At 43.6% G+C, this 26,325-nt stretch overlaps 1 protein-coding gene across 1 annotated transcript in view; it reads right to left on the bottom strand.

Annotated features, from left to right (window-relative positions):
* plxna3 (plexin A3) overlaps positions 1 to 12,839 on the bottom strand; it is a 163,878-nt gene extending 151,039 nt beyond the window's left edge. The window contains exon 1 of the mRNA XM_030733139.1: positions 12,766 to 12,839. The gene's annotated coding sequence lies outside the window, so the exon portion shown is untranslated. The remainder of the gene's footprint in view (positions 1 to 12,765) is intronic.
* Positions 12,840 to 26,325: the final 13,486 nt, after the last annotated feature.

Here is a 26,325-nt window from a genome sequence, read left to right as displayed (position 1 = left end):
AAATGCACAAACACAACAAAAAGGAACAAAAGGAAAAAGAAAATGGAGACCGCGTCAGTGCTGGATCTGTTTCCCGGTGGTAGAAACCTGCAGCTTCTGGATGCTTCTCCCGTCCATTTTCTGATTTCAAAACGTCCTCGTTTAAAGGTGCTGTAACTTAGCAACTAATGCAGTTTCCAAAGTGAGCAGTTTATGCATTTAAGCATCTCCTTTTGCAGCACGAAGAAGAAGAAGAATGCTTTTACTTGCTCCAGTCCGTCTCTGCGAACCGCAGTGAGAGTCGAGGTTTAAAATAGGACCGCAACTGAAACCTGACTGTCAGCTGCTCCAATGGAGAGCTCAGTAACCAGGTGCAGATTGGAAAATCAGCCCAACAGATAAATATGAGTACAGTTGTGATGTTATCACAGCTTTCTTGCTGATAAAACCTGTTCTTCATGTCTCATATCCTCAGAATAATCCTTCACCCCCTGTACAGAGGAGCCATTGTGTCTGCAGGCTTCAAATATTAAACACCTCTAAAAACGAACCTTTATTCACATCTGTCTTTACAGGAATTAAAATTTGTCACAAGCAAATCTGTGTAACACAACATTACTGTGAATGTGAACATCAGAGGCTCATTCGGTCTTCTGCAGCTTATCTCGACGTGCTGTGAACATTGGAGCTAAATATTTGTCAGGATAACATCGGTGCTGGAGCTCAGAGACACTTCAGTTCACCTTTAATGGCTTAAAAGAAGCAAAACAGAGACGACAAGAGCAGAGGGGTCCGTGTTCAAGTCCAAACAGAGGCTAAAAAAAGAAACAGATGAAATAAAAGCCTTTACTTTACATTCCTGTGAAGCATTTCTATCTGAGTTTATACGTTTCCGAGAAATCGATCTGAAAAGTCCTGGAAAAACATCACAGGAGTGGAAACTCTGATTTGTGCTCAGTAAGAAGACAAAAACAGTGTTCTGCTCCTTTAATGGCCTGAAAGAGCTGTAATGTTGAATGTTGGACACCACCCTGAATGCACGCGCACACACACACACACACACACACACACACACACACACACACACACACACACACAGTGTCCCCATTGGTTCATAAAATATTTCTGTGGCTCAGCAGCTGCAGAGATGCCCCCCCACCACCACACACGGGATGTGAAGTCACTTGTGCGCACACGCTTGTATTTAACCTTGGACTCCAAGGATTCAAACATTCACAGGAATGCACGGAAACATGCAGGATGTTGCAGCAGTTTGGTGGAAGTTCAAACATAATGCAGGAATTTTACTGTAATTCAAGTAACTTCTAGTTCACACTATCTGTTGCAGGTAGGTGTAGTGATGACAAACTGACAGGTAAAGAAAAAAAGAATTACACTACAGTGAGTTTGGTAAGTTTTCCTCCACCCGCACCATCACTAAAGTACTTCATGGTGGGTGCGGGTGGCTGTCAAACAGGGAGGAAAGCCTGAGGAATGCCAAATCAGACGAGAGCGGGACTGAAAATCTGTGCCGACAGGTCTTAGTGAGCGAGAGAGACCTGCCCAACATTACAGCAGGGAAAAATTGAAATCTTTGATTGATTTTGATCCACCATGCAGTCCCGCCCGGAAAGCATCTGATTGGCAGCAGCTTCATTGTTCAGCATGGCAACGATCCCAAACACACTTTCAGTGCAGTAAAAGCACACCTGGATACAAAAACGCACAGTGGAACACAGTCAGTCATGGATTGGCCTCCTCAGAGCCTGGACCTCAACATTACTGAAGCAGTGTGAGACCATCAGAGAACAGAAGAAAAGGCAGCAAAGATCCAAAGAAGAGCTCCGGATGTTGCTCAAGAAGCCGGGAGAAGTATTCCTGGGCACTCTGAAGCATCAGCGTCAGCTTTGTGGCCAGAATTTCACTTAACAAAACAAACTCTGTGGATGATCTGTACCCCACAAACTCATAAATGTTATTTGACAGATAATCCCACTAAAAATAGTCCAAAAGGCACCGACAGCACAAACACGGACCAGAGGTCGGGTCTCAAACGGCCACTAGAGGAACTGCAGCTGGCTTCATTTTCCCTGCTCTGGGTATTTTTTTTTTAATTTTTTTTTATGAATGTTTGGGTTACCGAGAGTTCAAACAGGCACTTTCAAAACTGGATCAGCAGCAAACGAACACATCAGAGATGTTGAAATCATGCTGTGGAACATTTTTACACGAGAAGCGGTCAAAATGCATTATTTTCAGTTCTGCTTATTTTGACCACTTGGCAGTTTGATTCTGAGAAAAATCATCATTTCATCCACGCCGTGAATACAAAACTATGAGAATGTTTGGTGACTAGGAGCAGTCAGATAAATGTAGCTGAAACTAAACATGAAGTGGAAATGATGATGAGGAAATATACATACTGCTGGAAACACACACACACACACACACACACACACACACACACACACACACACACAGATACATGTATGTCTTTGACCCTGGACTCTCTAAGGACAAATCACACATGACCACACATGGCCAGCTGCTAGAGGTCAGACGGCATCGGGGGAGGAAGTGAATAGTGTCAGCTGATTGTTTCCTGCCTGTTCCTCAGCTCATCCTGAGAGTGTGTGCTTGTACTTGTGTGCCTATCTTTGTGAGGACCCTTGTCCATTTTGGTCCTTTTATCGGGACTTGTATGGAAAGCAGGCCGTAATCTTGGGACAAGAAGTTCAGGGTTCAGGTTTGGGCTTGATGTTGTGAGTCTGAGAACACAGGGTCTCAGCAAGGACAGAAGCACAAACACGAGTGTGTGTTTTATACCAGTGAAGCCATCACATCGGATAAGAGGCTGCCTATGAATCGTGCTTTGTTGTGTCAGATCTGATAGCAGTGACATGAAGTGAAGTGAAACCCTCCTGATTGTGAAAGACCAGATGTGACAAACACAAATACTCCAAATATTCCAACGTTTGACACTTTGATTTAGCCCAGTTTGGGCAATGGCTGCTTTATTTTAACACAGTTTAGATTTACGATAATTTTATTGATAAAAACAAAGAGGAATAGATTATAACAGAGTATATAATTCTTATTTAAAATAACTTCCTTTGGAGCAGATTAGAGAGTACTGACACCAAACATGGTGAAAGTTTCAGTTTACTTTCCTTTATCGAGCCAAATAAAAAGTTCCTGTTAACCTCATCTCCTCGAAGATCTCAGGGTTCTAGTCAGCGGTTCATTCCCTGGCGCAGCGCCGTGCTGAGGTCGTCTTGTGTCGGACTGAGTTCGCTATCGGACGCGCAGTCCGCCCAGTCGCCGATACCATATTCTGATTTTTTTTTTCCCCAATGCACTATAGTAATATCTCACCATAATGTGCACTCTACCACTGGGCGCGACTGGTTTTGTTCACAGTGTGCACGCACGAGCTCATGACGCTTGATTTAGCGGGGCTGCAGAAAGCGAAATGGTGACCAGCATGAAACTGAGGGGGAAGAAGAAAAAGGGAGCTCAAAGGGGCTTCCTATTAAACACAGAATCCCAGGAGCTGTGAGAGGCCTTGGAGAGGAAAAAAATGCAGTTCCTGTTGTTGTAGTTACTGCCTTGCATTAAAAATTGACCGTTCATGCTGACAACGTGATGATGGATGTTCTAAGTGCTGTTAGCAGCTGATCGGGTCGCTAAAACCTGGATGTTTTTGTTGTGCACGCTTTTTACTGATTTCTGTAAACCTGTTAGTGGAAGGAGACGGCACTGTGGGACATGCTGGATGAGTGATAGGTAAGTGTAATTCTACTGGTTTGTATGCAAGAAGAATTATCGATGTAACTGCTCACCATCACTGCAATCAGCAAGCGTGCGTAGCATTTAGCATTTAGCATTACCAAGCTAATTAGCATTAGAAAGCTAATGCTAAAGTAATATTTCAAAACAATGACAGCAAACAAAAACTGAATGATAACGATAAAAAAGTACAAATGAACTAATTAGTGTTTTAGTGCATCTCCAACATTTGTGGGATCACAACCTGCAGCTTCTTCTTCGTGCTCAGCAGATTTGTCTGAGCCGCTGTAGAAAAAGAAGCTCCTTGCATTCAGTCTTTAATGAAGTTAGAGGTTCTTGGAGGAAACTGATTAATTACGCTCATCAACACATTACAACAAAAATTGGGTGAGAAGCAGCATTAAAAACAGGCGCATGCAGCAGTTGGAATTCATAAATAACGTGAGCTGGTGGCTCGTTATCAGGTCATATGGACGTGATGTTAATGTTTCTTTCTGCCATAAATCTTTCATGTTACCATCAGAAGGATTGAGTTAGAAGAAACATAACTGTATTCATGTTCTCCGTGTTCAAACAGTAAGGAAACAGCGAGCAGGCTGCTGCTCTTCAGTAAAAAGGTGCTAATGCTATGTGAAGAAACGTGAATCGACTTCAGGAGCCAAAATCAACATTGAGGCCGGCCCTGAGGTTGTAAAACCTTGGACTAAACTAACTAACTGTTTATAAAGCAGTTAAAACACCTGCTGCATGAAATTCTGCTGGTGTTTCCGTGCATCAGGATTAATAATCTGACTAATTCATAAATAATACATTAGTCACAGGAGACTTTTATGACTTCATGGATAGTTTTTATTTGATACTTAAAAAGAGAGACCTATTCTGCTCATTTCCAGCCCCATATTCTTTCTTCTTGGACTCCACTAGAGCAGCTTTGCATTATTCACAGTTCAGAACAGCCTTTCTTTGTTGTATACTGGGCCCTGTTGCTGCTCCTCAATCCATCCTCTGTGTGCAACGAGCAATTTTAGCTTCTCTACCTTTAAGGTCACCCTCCCCCAAAGAACAACGGTACTTCAAGAACTCCCATTCTGTGGACTTCCTGTTTCATTGGAGGCACTTGCAAAATACTCCAGAGTGAATGGGCCCTATACAGCATTCACCATTTTGATTTGAGGCATGAAGCAAGCCACAAAAAGCTTCTGTAAGCAGTCTCCTAAAGGCATCGCCTGCATGCACCACAACCAGCTGCGTCCAATCCTGTTGGGATTCAACTGTGCTTCTAATTTTTTGTTATGGTTTGTAAATGGGCGCCATCACAGGGAGTGTGTCCTGTTGAAACTCCATCCATCCATCCATCCATCCATCCATCCATCCTCCACTTATCCAGTTCAGGGCTGTGGTTGAGCGAGAGGTGGGGTACATACACCCTGGACTGGTCTCCAGTCTACCACAGAGGCTAAGAGAGTAAAAGGCAACAATTCACTCTCACATTCACACCTACAGCATATTTAGAATCACCAATTAATATATATATATATATATATATATATATATATATATATATATATATATATATATATTAGCTATTTAGCCCCATTCAGGCCTCTTCAGTAAGGGGACCATCTCTGCTGCCTCCACAGGCTAAGCTGCACTCAGTGTGATCAGCAGAGATGAGATCACCATACAGTGGAGCAACTCCCTCAGATCGGCTCTGCTGTCCCTTTAAGCCACCTTTCACCTAAACAGAAGGTCTGAACAGCAGGTGGATGGGGCTTCTGCACTGAGATGACCATAATGAGGATCCTATGACATCACACAGAGCCATGGGTAGAAAAAAGCTCTTGGAAACAGCATTAAGAGCAGCCGGAAGCCTGAGCTTTTGGCTCACCGTGATTACTGATACATAACTTTGGTCATGTTTAATATGAGCATCCACTGCTGGAACAGAAAATGCAGAAATAGAGAAAAACATAAGAGGTCCACTAACATTTTGCTTTTTATATTTTTACCTCATTAGGCTGGATACTTGTAAGTGTCTCAAAAATGCAGTATTAGTACTTTAATTTAAGTACATACTGGTGCACAGAAAGATGATGTCATCGCAGCAGCAGGACATCAGTTGTGGCTAACAGACGGGCGGCTGGTCTGACTGTAAAACGTCTTCACAGACAGAGTCAGAGGTGAAACGCTGCCGGCTGAAAATATCATATCAGGGTCTGTCTCCCGCTCTGCTGACTCAGCGCTCTCTCACCGCTGACTATGCCAATGACTCAAAGTAGCAGAGTGTGAGAGAGCGTGTGTGTGTTTTTACTTTAGAGTCTAATTGTGTATTAACAAACAATGGTGTGTGTTACAGAGAGAGACAAAGTGCTCCAGAATAAATTACAGACTGGCGCGACACACGTCTGCCTTCTCTCATGTCTAACACACAAAAACACGCCGCTGCAGGTGACACGTTGACCTGATTTCGACAGAAGGATAATTAAGAACACACACAAGGTCAAACACACACGCAGACACGCTCATATCAAATCAATGCTCCATAATAAGAAGCAGTGATGGATTTCCGATAGCAGGGTAACAGCAGCCCTTCACCTGAAGGACTGCGGCTGCACGTCAAGTGGGAGGGAAAGTAACGATCCAAATATTTACATTTTTAAATGAAGTGGTGACTCGGCGTCCGTGCTTATGGCAGCGCTCAAACACCGGACAACAAATTACTGCAGATTACAGCCAATAACTGCGAGCACAGCCAAACAGAAGCACACGGCTGGCTGTGAACACGTTTAAAAGCAGCCGTACGGGAGCACGTGACGGATGTTCACTCTGTGACGTTCCTTCAGACGTCGTTTTAATCAGGATTTGGTACTGTGCAGCGGCGGACAGCTGTGAACTTTGACCTCTTTATCTGAATAGTGATTTTGAGCCAGCAGCCAAAATCAACATCACTAAGTTAGCAAGTTATTGATTGTTGGAGTAGCAAAAATTATTTAGTTTATCAACCAAGTGTGTCAAACTGGCACCTTCAGATTGAGATTTTAACCAGTTTAGGTGACGTTGACAGTCCTAAACTTTACACCATCTTCCACACGCAGGCGGGCAGCCTCACGACTTCAAACACTTTTTAATTGCCACCTCTGATTAATTTACCAGCGGACAACCACGTCACCGCTCCTCCAAAAGTTCAGTCGATGCTTACCAGCGAGCTCCAACCATTCCCATTCCATGCTCTCCCTCCTGACCGCTCAGCTCGCTGTTGTAGCAGTCCCCAATGAACACCAACTCCACCCTTTTTTTTACTGCAGCTGAAGAAAGCAGTCCTCCTTCCACTCTGAACTCTGAGCTGGAGGTTCTCTCCAAGCAGAACCCGCAGCAAGTGGAGAACTGGTTCATGTGTTGCTGCGCCAGCAGAACAAAGACCACCATCAATGGCTGCAGTCCAAACGGGTGGAGTTGGCGTCCATTCTCTCTGAAGAAGCAGCTGGTTATACTGTTGCATTATGTATCTCCAACAGAGGACATGGCAGATAAAATATTTGCAGTAGATAAACTTATGACTGGTATTAGTAAATAATTCATTTAAGAAAGTGTCTGCATCTCCTTTTTAGGAATGATTATTAAATATTTAAGTAGTCATTCAATTATAAATATTTATGCAACTATTTCTGCGTTTGAAGTGCAGATCTTTCCTGGTAGGATGCAAAACCATAATACTGCCAGAAGGTTTCAGTGACACACCTGGAAGCTGTTTGCCTGCCATAAAACATCAAAACCTGAAGAAGAAGATACTAAATCACACCTCAGTCCGGTGAAGCATGTCTGGTACAACGAGATTAGATTCCAGTGTTCAAACAGGAAAATCAAGCAAAGCCAAAAGCATCTGTGTTTGGTGCTGACGAGCTATCAGTGGAAGTTAACCTCAGACCTGGCTGTACTTTTGTGTAATACCAGTTTCTACCACAAGATGTCACAGCGGGTCAACCAGGCAAGTCATTAAGAGTCTTTTCTTATTGATCACTGCAAAACACACAAAGCCTGTTGAGGAAATTAGAGTAGGGCTAAAAAAAAAAACCTAATATCACAAGATAAAAACAGCAGCACACGTCTGAAAACGCTGCACCCTGGTGGTGAAAGTTTTGGTTAAACTTGAGCGTAATTACAAAAACAAACCTTTAAAAAAATAAACTAAAATCATCTCCAGTGCAAACTACCCCATGTAAACTCATTTTAGAGGAGTTGGGGTGGGAGGTAATCTCTGACGGCTAGGCGCTGACCTCCGAGTGAAAATCGAAACTATTTTACTTTGAAGTAGGAAACATGCACAAAACATCATCTCAGTGAGGGAAAAAAATGAAAATATTAACGAAACAGAGAAAAACTGCAGTAAATCCAACATAATAAACACATATTGCATTCCTGAGATACCAACCTGAAAACGAACCCTGCTATCACGTCTACTCACAAGCACGGACGCTCACGCGCACACACATTTGCTCTGTACTGTGTGTGTGTCTTATCAGCTCCAGGGTTGGAGGTTCAACTCCCTCTGGAGCTGAACTGTAGCCCAAACCGAAAGAAGTTCAGCTCCAGAGGCGACTGCAGACTGGACACACACAGACACACACTCATTCATCCTGTATGGAAAAAGTGCTGCTGGGATAAAACAGCAGGCAGGAAAGTGAAGCTCGGTCTGGAAACACGTTTCAGCTCCACAGCAGGAGCTGCAGCGCAAACCCTGCAACTTTATAAGATGCATTACAATCACAAAGACGACGTCAGAGGAACAAAGAGGCCGAGTGAATGAAATGATGTGAAAACCACACTTCCTCCTCCCGAGGATTTGGAGTAATTTGGCATTTACGCAGCTGCATCCAGCCGCGCTCAGGTTACACGCACCTGTAAGGGACATTAAAACGTGACTGAATGTTTCTGCGGCTGCATTTTATCTGAATGAGTCGGGAAAAACGAACCTGTGGTGCCTTTCAGACATTTTATATTGTCATCCTGAAACTATGACTCAGCTCTCAGACCTGAGCTGTGTGTTATTAAGAGCGTGGTGGCATTTAGAGCTGCACTGATTAGTTGATTTTTAATAAACGAATAAACAATTAAGTCCTTCTGCACAAAAGCATGTCACGCCAAATGCCAAAAAAACTTGACAATTATTTGCTTTTCTTGTTTTTTGTTCAGTTTAATAATATTTGGGGTTTTTAAGCTGCATATTGGACCAATCAGACATTAGAGTGCACCTCGTTGAACATCAGGATGTCGTCACTGTTTTCTAATTTCTTACTGAACAGATTTTATTTTTCTACACTCAATAACTCAAATGAACTCATCAAAAAAGATTTTTATTTGTTACTGAAAATGTAAACACTGCACAGAATCCTGCTCTGAACACATTAAAAGTTGCTTCGGGTGGTGATTTAAAGCATCTGCTTGCCGTGGAGCAGCTAATCAAATAATTCAGCTGTTCCAGCAGTGTTTATATTAAACAGCTTTTCAAGGCTTCATCTTCAAAAGGATGATAATACTACATAAGAAACTCAAAGATGCACAGCCGTAATGAGCAGCAATACAGCGTTAGGACACCCTGATACGTGTAGCACGCTTTGGTTTTACTCTGAAGTGTCTTTGCCTCATTTTAAAGTAATCTGTTTTGCTCCAAAGAGGCGTGTTTCCAGCCCTCTGCGAGTAAACGCAGCTGCAGAAATCATTAAAATCCCCACCTGCTTTGACAGAAATGTCTCTCACAAGTGGATGTACACTTTTGCCCAGCGCTGCAGTGAGTCACCATTTGACAGAGTGCAGCCATATCTGTGCTGCTAAAGCAAATCATGTGTATGAGTTTGTGGTCATTTCACTGGCTGAGGAGGGGGGGGGGGCAATAAACCTACAGACTGCATACAGATAAAAATGGAGGTCATTTGTAAAATGGCGCTAAACATAAAGCGCAGCTGAGGCTGATGGGAACGTTATTGGTTCTGCTGCCATTTGGTCAGAAATGCGTCAGGCACATTAAAATGTATAACTGACGACTGGGCTGATGATGAGGGACGAGAACTCGCTGAGAACGCTCTTCAAAGATCTCAGCTCAGAGCAGCACGCTACCTTTACCTGTCGGAGTTTGTTTGTTCTGTTGTTCGATGCTGGCCGACAAACAGCTTATAGGTACGCTGCTGCACTTCTGCGCATACAGGCATGTTAACAGGTGATGTAAGCAGCAGCTGGAAACATCTGGTGAATGAAGCGTGATGTCGCGTCTCCTCAGCAGATTTTGAAGAAAATAAGTGAAAATATTTTCCAGAAATTAGTCAGGCAGTGAGCTCAGAACGGAGGCGAGATAACCAGCCAGTTTAGCTTCTGTCCCCGCCTTCCTAAACGCTGCTTTCTTCTGATTGGTCAACTTCCAAAAGCCTGCTGAGGGGCAGCACCCATGTATTTGTGAGCATGTAATGACAAGTCAGTGAAGACAATGGAAGCAGAGCATTCAGGTCAGAGTAGCGAACTGGGTTTGCTGCCACTGCTTGTCCCTTTTCCAGCAAAGCAGTAAACTATGATCCAAAAAAGCATTTCTTCACAGCCTTCTGCATTACTGCCACCTGCTGGACTGGAGGGGAGCAGTTTGCTGCATGCCACTGGCAACACTGGAAAGCCTCTGCTGCTTCACACAGTGTAGACAAACAACAGTGTGAAGGGAAAAAGTTTAGAGCCTTAAAATTTCTCAAAGTTCTCAGTATGGATGGAAATATGGAGAGCCTGCACCTCTGTGTTCATGTGTACACAATCAGCTGAAATATCAACTTCACAATTTGTTTTACTCCCTAAAAACGGTGCCAAAAATCCAGCATTGGTCAGATTCTCGACCTAAGTGCTAGATTCCAAGTCAAAAGTCGATGAAGATCTCCACTGGAAAACCTGTTTAGTCCAGAATAAGTCATAATCCATGTTGAGGAAAGGAAACATGAGTAATGCAAATGGAACTGTGAATTTGTTACTTAAAAATGCAAAAATGTTACCAAAAAAACAAACTGGTGGTCCATTTGCTTTCAATCACCTTAATAATTAACGGTCTGGTCGTTAAAACTCCAACCATATTTCTGGAAATGTTCCGACTTTGGGACAGACCGCGGTCATCAGCCCGTGTTAGCCTTTATCCATCCATTTGCACTCATTTTAAAACTGCACACAGCAGGGTTTCATTTTTAATCATCACTTTTTATATTTAATTCAAGCTCACCTTCATTTTCACTCCACCTGATGTGACTTTTGATTATCCTCTGCATGTTTTATCTGATTCGTTAGATATTTCCATTTGATTTTCTGCGTGCTGCTGTTATCTGATCCAGTCATTCTGAAGCTTTTTTACACAGAATCTGTTGATTTGGGATATTGATTAATCAGCTGGTTACTCTCCTGATTAGATGATGACACCTGAACAGCAGCTCAAACAGAAGCGTCAATTAAGAAAAACATTTTGTGTTATTTTGCTTAAAATAATCAATCGGTGTGATTAACTGATGATCAAAGTCATCTTGGTTTTATGATCTGCTTCAGTTTGTTTCTGTACTTTTCTCAGTGCCACCGGTTTAGAGTCGTTATTTAATCTCCATTTTGTCCCCTTTATTTATTGATGTGACCTGTGTGATCGATCAGATTTATTGATCACAGGATCAGTGTTTAGCTGAACATCTGTTTGGTAAGGACACAGGTAGGGGAGACTTGCTGCTACCGTTTACATTCAATCATTCATTATCATACAGCCCATCACATCACTTATTGATTGTGTGATTGATCGCCAGTGTTAGAAAACCTTCTTCTTCTGTAGCACATTTATGTTTTAATCTATTTCTAATAACCAATTCTTTTAATTATTGATTCTTTTTTGTTATTTGGGGGGTGTTTGATCATCAGAAGCTGATTTGGACTGTTTATTGTTAAACTGATCACATCACTGATTGACTTCTAAACATATCAGCAATCATTCGAAGGGACTATGATCCATTTTCTCTGATTTAAAGGTTACTTGAGGATCAGTTTGGTCTGTTTGCAGCTGACCACATCGTTTGGTTGGGAGTCTGATTGATAACCTTCAGCCTGGTGTGACTTAAGTGTGTCAGGAATAACATCGATCACAATGAGATCATCACGATCGAGGCTCTGAAATAAATCCTGGCCCTGAACTCGTCGAACCAGGACTCGGATCCGAAATGTGTCGGTCTCGGTTCCGTGAGCGGGGCCGGGGGGGGGGGGCGGCGTTTCAGAGGATCGAGTCTCCTCTTCAGCACATGGACAGTCGGATGAAGGCGGATTCCGAAAAACACAAATCTGAATTTTGTGCGTGGATCGCGGGCAGCGGCGGGCGGTTCGTCTGCAGAGCTCGGAGCGACCATCGGACGCGTTTTCTGGGTTTCGGCTGCGGTTTTAAACGTTATTCCGCCGCCTCCCCCCCCTTTGTTCTTCCTTAATGGATCGGCGTCTGGAGCTGTGCTACCTCCCAGACCCCCTCCTCCCCTCCTCCTCCTCCTTCTCAGCCTCCCCCACCACTCTCCCCTTCACCACACACAGAAAAACACACTTGCAGCCTGAAAACGCTTCTTTTACGCACCGAATTCATCACTTTAAAATGGAGGAAAAACGCAGAGCGAAGCGGTCCGCTTGGTGCTGGAGCAGAGGCCGAACCCTGCGGGTGAAAGCAGCCCCTACCTGTGGTATCAACCAACCCCCAAGTCCCACTCCTTCATCCCCACTCGCTGCATGGAAAAGGAGGAAATTTCCATGCGTAAAATAAATAAATAAAAAACATACACACAGCAGAAACAGCTGATGAGTGGTGCGGCGGAGGGGAAGGGAGGCGTTTTCACCCCCGAAACATCCACACACTCATACACCCCTCTTCACAACCACCTCCACCCCGATACCCCCACATCTGCCACCCGGACCTGGAGACTATCACCAGCCTCTCCACCTCCAAACACCCCCCGAAAACAGACCTACCTGCAGGGAACGCGCAGAAAAGTCCGATCAGTTATTTAAATCCACACTATCCCACGCGCGGCTGCTGCCTGGCTTCTTCTTCTTCTTCTCTTCACATAAAACCTGAGTGAGCTGAGGTCAGGGGGTGGCAGCAAGAGGAGTCCGCACAGGTACAAAAATATCCTGCGTTTTTGTTTGTTTTTTTTAAGTGAAATAATAATCCAGAGAGCAGAGATCACAGAGCGGAGTAGCGCGGCGCAGACCTCCCATTCACACACAGCCTGCCTCGGCTTGGCTCGGCTCGGTCTGCCCCTACTCCGCCACAGACAGCCCCCCATCTGGAGCGTACCACTCTGCGCTGCGCTGGGAGGGGATAAGACCAATTAGAAGAGGTAACTTAAACCAATTATACATCCATTAATCGGCTTATCAAAGGCCCAGTGCGCCAGTGACGACGTCTGTATTAACGTGAAGAGGAAATAAGTGTTGTTTGTAGGGAGGGGATAGCGGACGCGCTGTGTTTTTAATGGAAGCCCAGCTGTTTGACCCCCTCCACAAAGCTTTGTTTGGTTCAGTCCAGCTCCTTAATCTGCTGTTTTTCTCCTCCCAAAGCCAGATGTGGAGAAACTGAGAGAGACATATAAGCGCAGTGTGTGAGAGAGAGAGCCCTATAGAGAGGTGCGGTGGAGATGTATAGCCTACAAATATATAAGAGTGAGAGAGGGGTGAGGAGATGCATATCAAAATAAAGGGGGATGGGGAAGTGAACAGAGATGGAGTAAAGACACATGGAAGGTGATACAGAATTGAGAAGTGTAAAGGCAAAGAGAGAGGGATGAAGCAGAGCGGGGAGAAGAAAAGAAAGCAGAAGAATCCAGTGGAGAGAAAAAGTGGACCGAAGCACAGAGAAATGCACAAACTGAGCAACACATTCAGGAGATTTCATTTTGTCTGATAATAAAATTGCTGCTGCGTGTCCCATCAGGTGTTGAGTCATCGAGAGATACTGAAAAATAACAATAAAAAGTTTAACCCTGTAAAGCCCAGCAAATGAAATTTTCACATATGTATTTTCTTTCTCTTTTGCTCCCTTTGGGGGCCTCCACAGCCAATCATCTGCCTCTATCACACCAACCCTCTCCATGCCCTCCTTCACTACATCCATGAATCTTCTGTGAGGGCTTCCTCTTTTCCTCCTGCCTGGCAGCTCCATCTTCAGCTTCCTTTGTCCCGTATATTTTTAAATAGAATAACATGCTTTTATTTGCTATTATACAGAATGTATAATGAGATTGGAAGGCCATTCCTGTTCAGTGCCATGTAGTATATTCACTCTCCCTCCTTTGCTCATGTCTAAACCACCTCCCAGGTATTTGAACTCATCTGCCTTCTCTCTCTCTTTGCTCCTTGCATCTTCACACCTGACTCTCATTCACACACATGTATTCTGTCTTGCATCTACTGACTTTCATTCCTCTTCTCCCGAGTGCCTACCTCCACCTCTTACCTGCTCCCTACTCTCACTACAGATCACAGTGCAAACATCACAGTCCACACAGACTCCTGTCTCATTCAGTACCTCACCTGTCAGCCTACTGCACACCTCACCACTATCTCGCTGTCCTCATCCATGTCCTGCACCACCCTCACATACTTCTTAGCCACTCCTGACTTCCTCATACAGTACCACAGTTCCTCTCTCAGCACCCAATCACCTGCTTTCTCTGGATCCACAAAGACAGTGAAGCTCCTTCTGACCTTCTCTATACTTCTCCATCAACACTCCCAAAGGAAGCATCACACCTGCAGTGCTCTTTGTCAGCGTGAAGCCATCCTGCTGCTCACTGACAGTTGCCTACAGGTGTACTCCTAGAGCCAGTCCCAAGCCTGGATTATGAGACCTCTGAGCACAGGTGAGGAAAAAGCCCCCACCCCCCGACTCTTAAAGAGGAAACAGACGCTCAGACTGAAAGTAGCCATGTTAATTAAAGTCACTTAAGTTGTCACTTAAGTTGTTGTTGTGTCTTTTTACAGGTCTTAAAGACTTCCAAGTTAGCAGTTAGCTCCACATGTTTGATTTGGCAGAGTTTTGCACCTGATGCCCCAAAAGGGATTTTTGTCTCCAGCTGGAATCAAACCAGCAACCTTTAGTTTGTTAAATGAATATGTAAACCACTACGCTGCGGAGCCACCTTTTAAAGTGTTTTTTAATGTTATGTAATTATCTGTTTCATTAAGTCTGTAATCATTTTAAGAGTCAGTTTAAAGCTCTTCTTGAATCATTTAAGTTACTTTGTAGTTGTTTTATTTCTCTTTGTGTCAGACTCCTCTCTGTCTTCGAAAGCCTTTTTGTGCTGTTTTAATGACGTACAGATTTCTCTCTGAACTATACTGGAGTAAAAGTACAACTAAGAGAAAAATGGGTACATTTGTGTCCAAATGTAAGAGCGTTTCGTCACTGCCTGTTGAACTGCAGCAGGAGACTAAAAACAACAGTAAAACAGTAGGATCCATGCAATAAAACAGAAATGCGTGATTACAGATTAGTCACATAGTGACAGCCTGATGAGTCAGTCCACTTCAGTTCCTCTCAGACAATCAGACAATAGGTGTGTTTCCATAGCAGGACCTTTCCTCAAGGAACAGAAACCATTTAAGGAACTCAGTCTCACTATAAGAACAAGGAACCAAATGGAGAACATGCAGATCCATAATTTTTGAACACTGACACGTTTATTTTACTTTATAACTTTAGCAAAACATATTTAAGTTCAGTTATTTGTGTACACGTGCTCTGAGTGCAGCCTTACAGCTTTAAATTCAGGGGTTGAACAAAGTGATTGCATTAACATCGAGGAATTATAGACATTTATATACAGCCTGCCTTTTCCAGCAGCTCAGATGATATAAAATTCTTATTTTAAAGACTTTGTTGAAATTCCTTTGCACGCAGGAACCCATAGACATCACCAAAGGTGAAGCAAACCAAAGGTTTCCTCCTCTGTGAAGGTTTCATAGCAGCTGCTGTTTGACTGCCTTCTTTGGTTTTATCTTCACTGAGTGAAATGCAACTCGATCGGTTGGAGATCAGGTAAATGTGTCGTCATTGTAGAATATTTTCCTTCTTTACCTTTAAAAACTCAACAGCAGCTTTGGGGTCATTGTCCATCTGTATTTTGCTGCATTTGGTCCAGAGAAGCCAGAGCTGCAGAATTATTATTTATTTGTTTATTTAGTCACCTTTTGTTTTGTTTTGCACCTCTGTACTTCCTTTTGTGGAGTTTTTCCTTCACAGAAGAGTCAGAAAAAGATCTGTCAACATCCTAGCGAGGGTTCTCCACTTGCCTAGAAAGGATCCTCCTCCTGGTTTGTCTTTAGTAGACGTTCAGGACTCGTTATCTTACTGAGCTCTCTGATGGCTTCTTTTTATTTTGCAGCCTAAGGATGACCTGCACTGAGCCCTCCTTTGGATGGATGTTGTGAATTTGCCACTGGGAAACTTGGAGTTCTCCCTGGACACTTTACTGGCCTAAATTTATGAAGAAATAATGACCAAACAGCTCACAGCTGCCTATGAAAAAATGATAAATGGACTGGTACTTATACAGCAGCCTTCTACTCAATTGAGCACTCAAAGCACTTTGTACTATAAGACTCAAACAAACAATCACACACACACACACACACATCGGGGGAAACTCGTGATTCATTATGTTGACTTAGGGAGTCAGGGATCAACCCACTGACCTTCCAATTGAATGACCTGCTCTACCCCCTGAGCCACAGCCACCCTCTAAAAATCAGACACATCTTTAAACCCCTGAAAATATAAACTGAATGATTAATGGTTAATATAAGAGCCTAATTTTGTTCAACTCTCAAAAGTCAAGTTATTTTATTTTTTTATATATCAGGAGCCGCTGCTCTGCCTGTGCTTATTTACTGAAGCTAGATGATGCATGCCATTGCCAGAAGGTTTGCTGTGTCTCCCAGCACAGGCTCAGAGCATGGAGGAGATTTCAGTAGACAGGCAGTCTAGGAGAGCTGGACAGGGCCGTAGAAGGTCCTTAACCCATCAGCCGGACCGGGATCGGCTCCTTTGTGCAAGGAGGAACAGGATGAGCACTGCAGAGCTACAAAATGACCTCCAGGAGCCACTGGTGTGAACGTCTCTGACCAAACAATCAGAAACAATCAGGGCCCGATGTCCTCCAGTGGTTTCTGTACTCATTACCTGGCACCATGGAGCCGGCAGGTCAACCAGAGTCCTGTGCTTTTCACCCTGAGCACATGTGACAGACACAAAAGGGAGAAACCGTGGAGAACGTTATGCTGCCTGTAACGTCGTTTAGCATGACCGGTTCGGTGGGTCAGCGATGATCTGGGAGGCACATCCATGGAGGGACAGACAGACCTCTACAGGCTAGGCAACAACACCCTGATTCCCATCAGGTATCAGGATGAAACTATCCTGCTGCCTCATTTTTTTTACTCCCATCACTTCATTTCCATCAAACACTGTGGCTTCCTTTCATTCCCAACACATATGCAGTCCATATCAGGATAGCTCAACAGCATGATTTTTTTCCCACATTGAGATCTGATGTGTTTTCAAAGAGTTCCTTTATTTTTTTCAGCAATCGCTAATAGGAAACAGCTAACAAGAGCTGCTAGCTGGAGCTAATAGGCACAAATAGGCTTCTATTAGCAATAAATGCATGATTGTAGGGCCGGGATCCTCAAATCCAGGCCTCAAGGGCCGGTGTCCTGCAGGTTTTAGATGTGTCCCTGATCCAACACACCTGAATCAAATGGCTGAATTACCTCCTCTGTATGCAGTCAAGTTCTCCAGAGTCCTGCTAATGACTTCTATATTTGACTCAGGTGTGTTGCAGGACACCGGCCCTCGAGGCCTGGATTTCAGGATCCCTGTTGTAGGGTCTTTACCTTAAAATATAAAGAGCCTAAAGGCGACTCTTGTGGTGATTAATAAAACTGAATCAAACTAAGCTTGCTAGCTCAAAAAAAGGAAGGGGGGGCTGTGATTGGTTGAAAAGTGACTGGGCCCTGATGTCATGATAGGAAGAGTATGACTTTGGGTGAATTAAACTGAAATAAAAGCAGCTGAAACGAGTGAAGTCAACGAGAGTTTGATGTGGTCTGTTAGCAGCCGTGCAGCAGCAGACTCAGTGTTTCCACACCGAGCAGCCTGAGCCTAAAATAACGGGGGGAGACTCGGGCTGGTCCAGGTTCAGGTTTAGACTGGGGTTACTTCTGGGTCTGCAGCAGAGGGTTCGCCCTGTAATCAGCTGACAGCTCTGGTTTCGCCTTCGCTCTCTCTGTAATTTTCTTAATTGAAGCCACTTGAGGGGTCAAACACTCAGTTCATCCTCCTTTTCTTCTCTTTCTATTTTGCCTGCATCCTGCTTCCTCTGTCCTTTCCTTTATTTTGCTTTAGGATAATTTTGTTTAACTTTCCTTTCCAATGTTTCCTCCACTTTCTCCTTTCTGTTCTTCTTATTTTCTCTCACTAGGTTTCCTTTCCTTTCCTTTCATTTTCCATTCATTTCAACACGTTTCCTTTCTGTTGGACAGGAACTTGGGGAGAGAAAGAGGACGAGGCTCAAATGAAGTGATGATGAAGAAGTTTAAAGGAATTAAACGTTTTTCTGTGCTCAGTTCTTTTTTTAATGACCATTAAATCCAAACTTTGTGAGATTAAAACAAACGAACACTTTCTCTTTGCCTGTGTTTGTCTTTTTCCTTCTTCAGACTTGTTTTTATTCTCTCTATATCATTCTCTTCTCCCCCTCCCCCGTCCAACCCCCATCTCCCCCAAACCCCCATCTCCCCCAAACCCCCATTCTTCAGTGTAAATTGATGCTGATCATCCGTTAATCTTTTTAAGTTGCCGTGAAACCGCCAGCAGCATGCATGACAATGGTCCTCTCTGTGTGTCCCTGTGTAAATGACAATAGCTGTGTGTGTGTGTGTGTATTGTGGTTTCAGGGCCTACTGTATGCTTCCTTTTCTACATCCCTGCTACTATTACCGCACATCTGGAACCTGTGTGTGTGTGTGTGTATACTCAGATTACTCATGTTGTGGGAATCCACCTCCATTACAGGGACCCAGCTCCACTGTGTAAATTAAATTTATGCATGTAAACTCAGTTTATGGTTAGAATAAATCTCTAGAAAAAGAATCTAAGTTAATGTGATGTCCTCTCAGGTATATCACCATGTTGTGAGGGCAAAAACTGGATTATACATCACATCGCGGGGACTCGATTTCCTTTAAGAAAATAAACAAGGTCAATCCTTCATTTTTATTGTGTAGACCTAGAGTAAGTAGTCAGGAAATGAATGGAAAATGGTGTATAGTCCTCTGAAGTGATGAAAAACACCTGTGTGTGTGTGTGTGTGTAGCTGTTAGTTTAATCCTGAGTGGAGTTTACGAGGTTGAAGCCGCAGAGCAGAACAAATTCTCTGTGTCTCTGTCTTTATTTATTTTTACTTCTCTTGAGGTTTGCCTGATATCCAACACATCTGTTTATTTGTGTGTGTGTGTGTGTGTGTGTCATCCAGAACCCAAACACACTTAAAACAGGCAGCACAGATTTCAGCTTTACGCTTGAAGCGTGTCCTGTCCTCGTTGTTTCTGGTGGCGTCTGTTTTCAGTTTGGAAGCTGTAAAGGCCTCTAAACGCGACCTGCTCAGGAGCAAACACCAGAGCGACACAGAGACCAGCTGGTGGGCAGCGAATCGCTTAACAGGCACCGGTGGAGACCAAAAACTGAGCTAAAAAATAATCAGGACCATTGGACTAAGATTCATGAACCTAACCAGATTAGCAAAATCCAAAATGCAGGACTAGGAGACAGGATGGAACTAGACTTCAGCTTTATTCGCTGATCAGAACAGGTTTACAGAGCTGGACGGGGCCAGCAGCAAAAACTAGGACGCTAAAGTAAACAAGGATACAGTGAGACGGGTGAGTAAACAGCAGGCAGGGAGCCAAAGACAACAAAGCGACAAAGGAAAGTATATACACACACAAGGTGACAAGAGGAGAGTGGAAACACCTGGGGAGAACAGGTGAACAAAATTACAGGACTGGCAAAATAAAACAGGAAGTGATCTCATGTAAAACACACACACACACACACACAAACACACAAAAACAAACACAAACAAAAACAAACACAAGACTTGACAAAAGAGGGTGGAATACTGAGGGAGACCAGACTGAAAACAAAATCCAGTTAACAAAACCCTTTTTTTCCTGATGCTGGAGGACAAACTTATTGACCCTGTTTCACTGCAGCTGGAGCCGAACGGTCCAACTTTGCTTTTACGCAGCAGCAGTGAAAGAAGGAGCTTAGAGAAAATCACGAAATCATAGGAGTCTGTGGAAAACAGGAAGTGATTCACAGCGATGAGTTAAACTCTCAACTTCATAGCAAGGAACTGAAGTGTCTACCAATGTGTGCCCAGGATACCTTTTATTGACATATGATGGGATGGTAAATACATTAGAGGGTTACCATGAGAACCAGAGCCTGGAATGCCTGTTAGCAGCCAACCATCAGCGACAAGCAATGGGCGACGAGTGAATCGCTTCCTGTGTGGACCCCCTTTAAGTTCTGACAATGTGTTACTGTAACTTGAGTCCATCGGTCTATCGGTTGTTACAAGTGAATATTTTTGGGTTCCAAAGCAACTGTAACAAGAGGCAAAACTTCACTTCATGTTTGGTGTGAATGCACCATGAGAGTAAGAAAACGGAATAAAAATAGTTCCCCACTCAAGGGAAGGAGCTAACCAAGAACTGACCCGTGCAAGATTGAAGGTTTTAGCTTCCTCATATGGCAGCTGCCAATAAAACCACCTTTGCATGACTCAGCTGCAGCAATTAGTGCTGAAACACTTGGTTCTGCAAATATTTAGCAGCAAACTATTCTTCTCTGTTTTGTGATGGTGATTTTTGACAAGATCATCCGGGAAAAGGAAGAAACAACATGGCGAGATAAGGTAACTACAAACTTAGCTAAAGGAGCCAGTTGAGGCGGTTCGGGCATCTGACTAGGATGTTTCCTAGGTAGTCTGAACACGTCCTACCGGGGCTCTGGGGCAGACCCAGGACATGCTGGAGAGATTATGTCGCTCGGTTGGTCGGGAACGCCTCGGTGTCCCCCTGGATAAGCTGGAGGAGGTGGCTGAGGAGAGGGAGGTCTAGGTTTCTCTGCTTAGGCTGCTGCCCCCACGACCTGGCCCCAGATAAGGAGAAGAAAATAGATTGATGGACTAACTTAACTAGCAGTGTAGCTTGTAGATACGGCCCAGGTGTGGAAAAAGGTGAAGAAGTAGGTGGCAATGAATGCCATGTTTTTCATCGGACATGTGAGGAAAGAGATAAAAATACTATAGCGAACAGGTGTCACAGCTGAACTATGATTACCTACGACCTAGAGCAGGGATCCAGGCCTTGAGGTCCAGTGTCCTTTAGGTCTTAGATGTGTCTCTGCTTCAACACACCTGACTCAAATATAATGTGCCGTATTGTTTAATATGGGGTTGTTCCAGCTGTCGGCACTAACCTAGTGATAGTAACTATTCAGTTTGGAGTGGCACAGGAATGCGTTAAAAAAAAATTGAAAATTGAAAACTGAAAATACGGGAAAATACGGGAAAGTAAAAATACGGGATGACGCCGGGACAGAGGGGTAAAATATGGGAATTTCCCGGCCAAAACGGGAGACTTGACGGGTATGTCTAAGAATCTACCCAGATCTGCCTTTGGAAATTTATGGCCATCATATTTTAATGGACAAACTGTTCTCTATTATGATGATGCCTTGAATGGAGAAATTGCAGATTACATTTGCAGCCTTAACATTTTGAGGCTAGCAGTTTGTTTCTGTCCATTTATAGAGGATCATTCAGAGAAAATCAGCAGTGAAAGAGTAACTTGTTTTACAGTCCCAGAGGAAATCATTTAACATTGATGATGGAGAAGAATAATGAGCTGTATCCTCAGTGTTGACAAAAAGCGACAGTCACTGTTACTTACAATACACAGCACTCATTGGATTGATCCAGACTGCGAACAAAGGGAAGGTCCAAGGAACTCAGTGAAGATCTAAGATGGAGGATTGTAGATTTGCTCACGCTGGGAAGGTCGCTTAGCGCCATTTCTAAACAACTGCAGACTCCAAGATCATCAGTCCAAACAACTATACTTAAGTATAAGTTAGCTGGTTGTGAAGGTCTGGAAGAAAACCCAAACTGTCACCCCGAGATGAGAGAAAAGAGGTTAGGATGTTCACAGGAATCACGCAGGTTCAAGCCTGCCATGACAGTGAAGCAAGTTTTACATCATCATCATGGACTGGAAACAAGACATGGGCAGATGAGAACGAAATACTGAGCTACAATAGCAAGACGTATGTATGGAGGAGTAAAGGTGGGGCTTTCAAACCTAAGAATACTGTACCAACTGTCAAGCATGGTGGTGGGAGCATCATGCTCCGGGACGGTTTTGTTACTGGTACATTGCACAAAGTGGATGGAATAATGAATAAACATTAGGCTGCTGGAACGGCCTTCCCAAAACTCCGACCTCAACCCTACTGAAGATTTGTGCACAACGCTCAAAAGCATAGGCGTAGGAACCAGGGGGGGACAGGGGGACGTGTGTCCCCCCCCCCCCAATATTGGAGACAGGCCACCCAAAAATTACACCATGGAGGAGAAAAAGCTTTAACTCACGTGCTTTTATTTTGAAGGCGCAACATAGCGTCGTGCCACCGCGCTCCCCCCGCCCCCCTCTGAATGGAGACGGCGGCAGGAGTCAGAAACTCTTTGAATGAGGTAAAACGGTCTGTCGGGGATGTTGCCGTGAATATGGCTTGTTTATAACGTCTTGTTGTCAGTTTACTTTCATATATAGGATAAACTTGACTTACTGGACAAGAAGTCAGTTTTCCAGCAATTTGTTGCTGCAAATGAGATGTGGAAAAAAACATTTTGGCTCTTTTGCCTAGGCCAATGTTTTTTAACCCTTTATGTGCTCCGGCACCTGTTTGGCTAAACGCAGGGCTGTAACGAGGCACACAAAATGAATGAATGAATGAGAGGTATCACTTTTATTTATTTCTGTTGGTTATTATTTTTTTATTGATATTTTTTTTTTATTCATTAGATTTTGTTTTTGTTGGCCAAACAGAGTTTCAAACTGAATACGCATATTTTAATAGCTGTTTTTTACTTAAAGTTGATATTAAAAAGTGAATAATTTGTTCATTACATTATCTGTGAGGGTTCTTTCATGTTGTTTAATTAAAGAACCACTTGTATTGCCAGTCAACCTACATAAATGCATTTTTGACCAATATTAAATGTTTTCGACCCATAAAACATCAAACTTTGCACTTGTGTGTGCTACTAAATTAATTTTGAGCTACTGAAATATTTAGCTTGCTAGTATGAAGGAGTGTTAGGGCCATATTGAGAAAAACATATATAAATCATTTTGAGCATTTTGTGCATTTTGAGAATAAAGTCAAAATTTCAAGAAAAAAGTCAAAGTCGTCATTTCAAGTCAAACAACGGCCACAGCAGCTATACAAAACAAAATGCCTTGGGTAGATGAAACGACTTGATCAGCTGTCTTGTGATTCTTGTGATTCTTGTGATTCTTGTGATTCTGCACGTCCCCTCTGTGCAACCATCAACATCCTTGCATCTGACCATTGCCAGTGTGTGTGGTTTTTCCTTCTGAGCAGATGCAGCTTTCTGCACTCTCACTTTAACGTCCTCATACTTACCACTACATTGTGTTTATGTACTAAAAGATAAATCATTCCCTTGTTACCCGATTCTAAAGTGTAGTTTCACTAACTCATAATACAAGACATTCTGGAGGGTGTAGCAGACGTGGCGTGGCAGTTGTTTGACTTGAAACGACTTTAATCTGCACATTTTGAATTTTTTCTCAAAATTTTGAATTTATTCTCAAAATGCACATTTTTCTTTTCTCAACGTGGCCCTAATACTCCTTTGTACTAGTACCTGATAAAGTAAGTGTACAGCCCTGGAATGACATGATCATTATGCTTCATAAAAGACTCAAGCCATTTTGTTTGGTGGTTTGCCCGCGTCTTACGATTATAAAACACATACATATGTAAATTGCTTCAGAACTGCTTTAATGCCACAAACTGGGATGTGTTTAAGAATGCTGCTCTGAGAGAGGACAGTTCTGTGGATTTAGAGGAATATGCATCAGTGGTTACCAGTTATATCAGCACATGCGTTGATGATATTGTCCCCACCAAATGCTGCAAGATATATCCCAACCAGAAACCATGGATGAACTGTGAGGTACGCTCCATGCTGCATGCACGCTCAACTGCATTTGCCTCTGGTGACACGGAGGGCTACAGAAAGACCAGATATGACCTACGTAGATCCATCAGGGAAGCCAAGAGGCAGTACAGACTGAAGCTGGAGGGATATTACAAACACTCTGATTCCCGACGCATGTGGCAGGGCTTGCAACACATCACTGACTTTCAGCAGAGGAACAGCAGGATCACAGCCTGCAACAACGCCCTACCAGATGAGTTGAACCAGTTCTATGCTCGCTTTGACACCCTCAACTCCATCCAACGTAGAGAGATTCTACTACCGGAGGCAACACAGAGCTCTTCACCCACTGTAACATCGACTGAGGTGTGCAAGGCCCTGAGGAGGACCAACCCCCGAAAAGCACCTGGCCCCGACAACATCCCTGGCCGTGCTCTGAGGGTCTGCTCTTCAGAGCTGGCCGAGGTTTTTACAGATATTTTTAATTTGTCCCTCTCCCAATCATCTGTGCCCACATGCTTCAAGTCCACCACTATAGTGCCCCTCCCCAAGAAAACCAACACAACCTCTTTGAATGACTATCGTCCCATTGCACTCACTTCACTTGTAATGAAGTGCTTTGAGAGGATGGTCATGTCCCATATTAAAGGATCCATTCCGGACACATTAGATCCCCTGCAATTTGCATACCGTCAGAACCGTTCAACTGATGATGCTGTTAATGCAGCCATCCATACAGCCCTCTCACACCTTGAAAATAAGGACACTTATGTTCGAATGCTGTTTATAGACTACAGTTCAGCTTTCAACACCGTCATCCCAAGCAGGCTGGTTGAAAAGCTGTTCACCCTCGGAATACCACCCTCCCTCTGCCGCTGGGTCTTGGACTTCCTTACAGACAGACCTCAGGCAGTCAGAGTTGGTACCAGGACATCAGAAACAAAGACAGTGAGCACTGGGACCCCACAAGGCTGTGTGCTTAGTCCTCTCCTGTACACCCTCTTCACCTACGACTGCATCCCCTCCCAAAGCAACACCTCCATCGTCAAGTTTGCTGACGACACCACCGTCATTGGGCTGATTACTGGGGGAGAGGAAGCAGCTTACAGGGAAGAGGTGGCCCAGCTGGTGTCCTGGTGCCAGGAAAATAATCTCTCCTTAAATACAGAGAAGACTAAGGAGATGATTATTGACCCGAGGAAGAGAAGAGACCAGCATGCTCCATTATTCATCAACGGGACTCAGGTGGAGAGAGTGAAGACCTTCAAATTCCTTGGCACCCACATCAGTGAAGATCTCACCTGGACCTACAACACAACACAGACTGTCAAGAAAGCTCAGCAGAGACTCTTCTTCTTAAGGAAACTGAGGAAATTCGGATTATCCCCTAAGCTCCTCAGCAACTTTTACAGATGCACTGTGGAGAGCATCCTGACAAACTCCATCACGGTGTGGTATGGAAACTGCACCAGTCAGGACAGGAAGGCTCTCCAGCGTGTCATCAAAACAGCACAATTCATCTGTGGAGCTGCCTTCTCATCACTACAGGACACTTATAATACCCGGGTAATAAAGAGGGCACACAACATCATCAAGGACCGTACCCACCCACAGCACACACTGTTCACACTCCTGCCATCTGGCAGACGTTACAGGAGTGTAAAAGCAAGAACAACCAGACTAAAAAACAGTTTCTATCCACAGGCCATCAGGCTACTGAACCACTGACTGATTACCAAACTGTGATTACCTGCCTTTCTTTCATCTGTATATATCTGTATATATTGCACTTGCTTTATTATTTATTTATTTTTATTTTCTACTTTTACTTTCCTAATATACTAGTTCTTAAATTTTATTTTAACTTAGTTGCTTATTTCAATTGTTTGTAAAGCAGTCGCAAGTAAGAATTTCATTGCTCAGCATAACCACAGTGTTTTGCGGTGTACATGACAATAAACTTCTTGAATTATACATGCAATAATGTAGGTGTACAAGAAACATTTGCAAAAGAAGAAAGTAAAAGATCAAAACAACATTTTTTTATGCTTTGCTCCGAGCATTTACGGATCTGTCGGGTTTCTGATATGTGTCCCCCCCCCAGTAGTAAACTCCTTCTTATGCACTTGCTTAAAAGTCAGGTTAAATCAACCGATTTAAATAAACTCCACCAATTCTGCCAAGAAGAGCTGTCAAATATCCGGCCAGAGTC

The sequence above is a fragment of the Archocentrus centrarchus genome, chromosome 7 (assembly GCF_007364275.1).
Source record: "Archocentrus centrarchus isolate MPI-CPG fArcCen1 chromosome 7, fArcCen1, whole genome shotgun sequence".
Taxonomy (NCBI): Eukaryota; Metazoa; Chordata; class Actinopteri; order Cichliformes; family Cichlidae; genus Archocentrus; species Archocentrus centrarchus.
Note: the sequence above shows the minus strand (reverse complement) of the source record. Positions and strands in the feature narration are given on the sequence as shown.